The following is a 6,425-nucleotide window of genomic DNA, read 5'->3' on the forward strand; positions in this document are numbered from 1 at the left end:
AAAAAAAAAAAAAAAAAAAAAAAAAACAGCCTCATGTCAGTTCAGGCCAGGTTTTGTGAGTTCTTTGTAGAGTACCCACCCACATCTGAAATTCTCTAATTCTTCAGAGTTCTGGCTCTTTGGTCATCCCTTTGACTGCATTATTAGTCTAGCATGTCCCTTCAACACTTCCAAATAACCCATGTACTTCAGCCACACTTTAATATTTTCTTTTCTAAGAAAACTTAAAAAAAAAATTTTTTTTTAAACTTCAGTTTTCAAAGTTTGAGGATTTGGGAACTGCAATTAAGGGATCAAAATAAAGAGCTGTAATTAAAATTTTTACACCTTGGGGCCTGCCTGGGGACCCAAGGCAAGGAGAAGGGAACGGACCTCTCTCCCACAACCAGACACACTGAGCCATCGCTTCAGGGCCCACCTGGGGAACCAAGGCAAGGAGAAGGGGACTGGACCTCTCTCACACAACCAGGGACACCGTGCCAGCACCTCGGGGCCCACCCGGCCCAGAGGCATGCAGAAGGGGACTGGACCCTCCTCTCATACCAGGCACAAAACGCCAGCACGTTGGGGCCCAGCTGGGTACCCGAGGCATGGAAAAAGGTACCAGACCCTCCTCCCACAACCAGGCACACTGTGCTGGTACCTTGGGGCCTGCCCAGGGACCTGGGACATGGAGAAGGGAACTGGACCCCTCTCCCACAATCAGGCACATGGGTGCCAGCATCTTGGGGCCTGCCCAGGGACCAGAGGCATGGACCAAACACACCCCAAAACCAGGCATACCACCAGTGCCAAGGAGCATGCCAAAAACAGTACCCCCACGTGGGTGGCCCACCACAGCCACCACAATAACCATGGCTGCTGCAAAAGCAGCTAGATGGCACAGCCACGACGCAGATGGTCCACCAAACACTGGAGTGTATTTACATAAGAAGAGTCACCAGCAGAGACAAAGAGAAAAAGAGGATGTCTCTTTCCACAAAGCCCATTTCAGAGTGACAGAAGAAGCATCTGCTCTATGATAATATTGGGGGACCTGATCACATCTCTCAGCATTGTACTGATCATCTAGGTAACAAGTTAACAGAGTAACCATTATTCTCTCAGAAGGAGAGAAGAAATCTAGGGCAATTAGAGGGGGGAGGGGAAGGGAATGGAGAGAGGTTGGACAAGGGGCATAAAGAATAATTACGATTTGTAACAATATATGTGCTAGTAATATTGATTTAATCAACATATCTCAAATGTTCAACCCCAAAAATGTATAATCGATTTTGATTCAATAAATAAAATAAATTTTAAAAAATAAAATTTTTACAATGTATATGTACTTTTTAAATAAAAATATTAATAACTTATAAACAATATTTGTAAAACTAAAGAACAGGTAAAACCTAGTTTCTGGCTATCCGGTAGCCACACGCTCTAATTGTCTTTCGTGTAGATTGTAAACAAGCTTCAGTCCTTTCATTTAAATTCTTTCTTCCACTTGTTTTCTGGAAAACACCCTGTTCACCTATTTTTCCTTCCTGTTCCCTCTGAGATGACTGGAGTCGCACTGGAGTGTACAGATGCCTTAGCCCAGGCCTGTCCTATGCCTGATTCTCTGTCCTTACTTCTATTAGGAGCCACACACTCACGGTGACTCCCTACTCTTTGTTCCTGAACTGCAACAGGCATTTAATGGATTTTTGACAGGTTTATGTATCCAAAAAATTAGCTTACTCTTTTTAAAAAAATTTTTTTGATTTTTTTTTTGCTTCCTCTTTTCACCTGCAATATTTTACCTTATGCCCCGTTCCTCACCTGTCCTTAAGTCCCATCAACAGCCGTATTCTAAATTTCAGACTACCCTTGAAATGTTTCTGTGCCCTTTTCATCAATAATATTTTTCCCTCTAAATATTTGATTTAATTCTTCTTTTACTTCTCACATGGTTTCGCAGATTCCATCAAAACTCATTCCTGGGATCACCCTCAGTCTGAAGTAGTAATGACCAAATACATTGAAGCAAAAGTGTCAGCCTTGGATGTCAGAAAAGAAGCTGCTAACTCTGTGTGTGCCTCCCTGGGCTTGAGAGTCACAGAAAAGTAGCCATCTGGGGTCTGCTGTGGGGAGGTTTGTCCAGGGCTTCCTCCCAAGGCTTTGCCGTGCTCAACTGAACAGCCACCTCTGAATTTGTCTACTCCAGGCACACGGGGGTTGTCAGAGGGAGTCTCACTGACAATTTCCCATCAAGGCTCAAGGAGGAGAGGGGTTCAACTTGCCAACTGAAACAAGTTTAGGGATTTAAGATAAGGTATGGCAGCAAATAGCAGAACATTTTTCTGAAGTCTGTGCCTTTATGGACAAAACCAAGGGAGAAGTTTTGCATGAGCAACATGCTTAGGCCTTAGTTTCCTCAAGGACAAAATGATCTTTGGGAGGCCATCCACATTAAAATTATGTAATACTTATGAGTTCTAGCTCTTCTGTGGTCTGTTTGGCTACATGGTAGTCTAGCATGCCCTCAACTATTCCAGGTGACCCCTGTACTTCACCCACACTTTATAATGATCTTCTCTTAAGACAAAGGCCCAGGGAACAGAAATTTCTAAAGCTACATCTGGTGTTTTCTTCCTTAAATGGAACCTCCTTCCGTCCATCCATTGGGACTTCCCAACAAGTAGTGTCAGAGTCGGAGAAGAATGAAAAGGGCACCATGTGTGGGGGTGGGAATGGCAGCTGGCAGAGGGGGTTTGGAGCCTAGACAGAGGGGGAGGGTGTCCACCCAGGGAGATGGAGGCAGCGTGGGAGGTCAGAGGACCGATGAGAGGAGGATATGTCCATGGTAGGGAGGAGGGAGCAGAGGTGATAGGAGGTTGGTTACACATGAGGAAATTGATCAAACACATAAACATATTAAGGATAATGAGACCAGCTTGAACCCTATGATGTTGTGAATATCAGTGTGACCGTATGGTTTTTAACAGATAGAAGATAAATAGGTAGACGATACGTAGATAGATAGATATGTTTAGATACAGAAAGAAGTATGTATATTACTAGACAAAGATTTTAAATAAAAAAAAAAGAAAGAAATGAATATGCTGGGTGTGTGTGTGTGTGTATCCCTAGCTCTGGCCTAGGAGAAATGAGCACAGCCCAATAGCAATGAGCACATCTAGCACCCAGATCTTGTTTTTAAATACCATTCACCCCCAAAATAAATCAGGGTCTTTGGCAGAAGTGGCTGACTCCAAGGCTGCAGTAGGAGAAATACAGGGTAACCTGGAATATCTTGTTGATCCATAAATCAAGGAAATGCTTGAGGAATGATGAGGCCATGTCAAAAGGACACGGGAGCCAGCTTGAAGAGGCCCTCAGTGGCCAACTCTGAGACAATTTGAATATCAAAATAAATAACGATAGTAACAAATTATAACCCATTGAATGAAATAGGAACCATGAATCCCTATTGACATAAATTCAAAATGTGATGAGGAACAGGATATTTACATAGTTTCAATACCTCCTCACAAAATGCTTATTAACTAAACACTGATTAACTACAAATGATAGAAAAGTAACTTGACAGTGAAGGAGCCTGGCAGACACCACCTTACAGCAAGCGATCAAGTGAACACGGTAAATGGGACAAGTGAAAATTGTGTGCTGGCTGGTAGGATGCAATGAGAAAAACTCAGCTTCACTTCTGCAAGAATAAAATAACTGTGTTCTTCAAAAGTAGCAAGGGCATGAAAGTCAAGGAAAAACTGTGGAAGTGTTCCAGGTGGAAGGAAACAAGAGAGATGAATTAAATGCAATACTTGATTCCAAACTGGGTCTTTTTACTCTAAAGGACAATTGACAAAACTTAAATGGGTCTGAGGATGAGAAGTCAGAAATGTATCAATGTCAGTTTCTCGCCTTTGGTAGGAGAAGGTCCTTGTTTACAGGAAATAAACAAGAAAGTATTCAGCAGTGATGAGCATTAGGTTGGCGATTTACTCTCAAATGGTTAAGGAAAATGAGTTTTTTTTCTGTAACTGCAACTTGCTTCAAAATAAAATTTGTTTTAAAAAGAAAGAAACTTGCATTAACCGAGATAAACTGGGAATGTCTCTGGTGCTCAAAATCTAAAGTGGCTAACACCATCAAGACTGGAATCCTTCCCTTGATTGCTACTCCCAAAATATTATTTAATAATATTGTTGCTTCATGTCTTAACCTTAATTATTATTCCTTATCTCTTCTTGTATCCTTTACAGAACATGTTTGACAAAATTACGGCTCAATGATTTGATTTTTTTTTCCCCTTTCCTGAAAATCTTTGCTGTCATTTGTTTTCAGTTTAGAATGGAAGCTGTGCAGCCATAAATATCATCATCCCCTTTGACCTGGTAATTTCACTCCTGGGAATTTTTCCCCAGAAAATAACCTAGAACAAGACAAAACAAACATGAAAGATCTTCATGACTGCATTACTCATGTAATCCCATAGCTTTGCCTGTTTTAGAGAGAGTATGGTCTTAACAAGAAATAAGGCAATCCTGCTATTGGCCTGTCACAAAGGTAAATGGACCCCAGAAGATGGCGAACATATTTCCGCATTTCCCATCTAGACACTGTAGAGGGCAACTGCTGATTTTGCCTGGCCAGCATCCATTTCCCTTACTTCTGGTAGCCACACCTTGAGTTTCCTTTGAGCAATTACCCCTCTGCCATTGTACAGACTCCATGTGGCTGTCCATGAACACCGATCTCCCCCCGCCAAGTGCAGCTGAACCAGGGACTGAAACTAATTTATTCTGAGTGAAAATGCTGGAGACTCGTTCCTCTTTCCTGGATCTGTGGAGCTTCTCTGTATCTGCCCTCTCCAAGTCTAGTGCATTAATTTATTTTTAAATCCTATGACCTGTTCATATCTTTTTAATGCTTAAGTTGTCTGTAGTTGGTTTCTGTTGCTTAAAACCATAAAACTCTTACTATCTATCTAGAGTCTTTTCATGGACAGATTTCCAAGAATTTCTTTTTTCTATGTTCTTCCTGTTTCTTTGTCTTTCTTTTTTTTTTTAACTTCCTCTCCTTTTGCTCCAGAGTACATGCTCCTTTTTGCACTGTCCGTAAAGTTATGAGTATGTCCAACCTCAGAGTAGCAGCAGGTCTTTACCATGCTTCATGGGAGAAGTACTGGTCTTTAAGATTCCTCAGAGGAGAACATCTACTAGAAAAGCAAACCTTTCTCTTGCTACTACTGACTACTTCTCATGGCAAAATTTTTAGTATTGTCATACTAACCGAGCTGTTTTCACTCTGTCTATAAGATATCTTCTCTCACAAAAGGAAATGAGAAAAAGAAAAGATAGGTTTGAATGAAAGAAAAAAAAAATCTTTCCACATTTAAAGAGAAAAAAGTAGAAACAATGTAGGTGTCCAAGAGGATTGGCTAAGTAAGGTACAAGAACATCTACTTACTCAACAAAGTCATTAAAAATAATTATTATATCATATGCCAGATAATTATTATACCATAACCAAACAGAACCCCCCCAAATACCACATAAAACACCTTGCTATCATAGCAAGAGTCCCCCAAGGAGAAATAAATATGAGATGAAGCATGAAAAATCTGCCATAAGCAAAAATGGCTGCCTCCGGTGGCATACTGCAAGGAACTAGAAACCTCTTTACAGAAGGGCAAGAAACTCTTCCCCAGAGAATAAGGGGGCTGCCAATAGAGCTATTAAAATCCGTGTATATATATGATATATGCATATATCCTATTGGTTCTCTTTCTCTGGAAAACCCTGACAGATCGAATATATGTGTATATATGTGCATGTGTATACACACATACCACACCCCCCACCCAAATTTATGTTTCAAAGGAGTAGAGGCCGTCCCTAGAGTAAAATAATTTGACAGACTCTATATTGAATTAGGAAACACTATGGAAAGAAAAGGTAATACAAGATAGGAGTTAGAAGAACTTTATATTTAATTTTACTTGAATCCTTCACTTCAACTTAATTAATAACATAATGCTGGGACTTATTTTAGTGGTATATATAGTTCCAAGTGATTTGCTTCATAGTTTTGCTGTATTTAAAGCCACTTCTATTCTTAAAGGGAGATATATTACTGATTTGGGATTCTACTTCTCATTAATGGGGCTTACGTTTTTCTGTATACAAAGCAAAGTGAGATTGGTTCTAGCAGGGTTTCTCAAACTTAAAGTGATATTAGTTCTAAGCAGTGCTTCTCAAACTTGAAGGTGCATACAAATCACCTGGGGATCTTTGTCATAGAATGTAAATTCTGACTGTAGGTCTGGGGCAGGGCCTGAGAGGCTGCATTTTTAACACTTCCCAGGTGAGATCAATGCTGTTGGTCTGGGGCCCAGACTTGGGGAAGTAGGGAACTGAACCCATGGTTCTCAAGCT

The sequence above is a fragment of the Galeopterus variegatus genome, unplaced genomic scaffold, assembly GCF_000696425.1.
Source record: "Galeopterus variegatus unplaced genomic scaffold, G_variegatus-3.0.2 Scaffold5253, whole genome shotgun sequence".
NCBI lineage: Eukaryota > Metazoa > Chordata > Mammalia > Dermoptera > Cynocephalidae > Galeopterus > Galeopterus variegatus.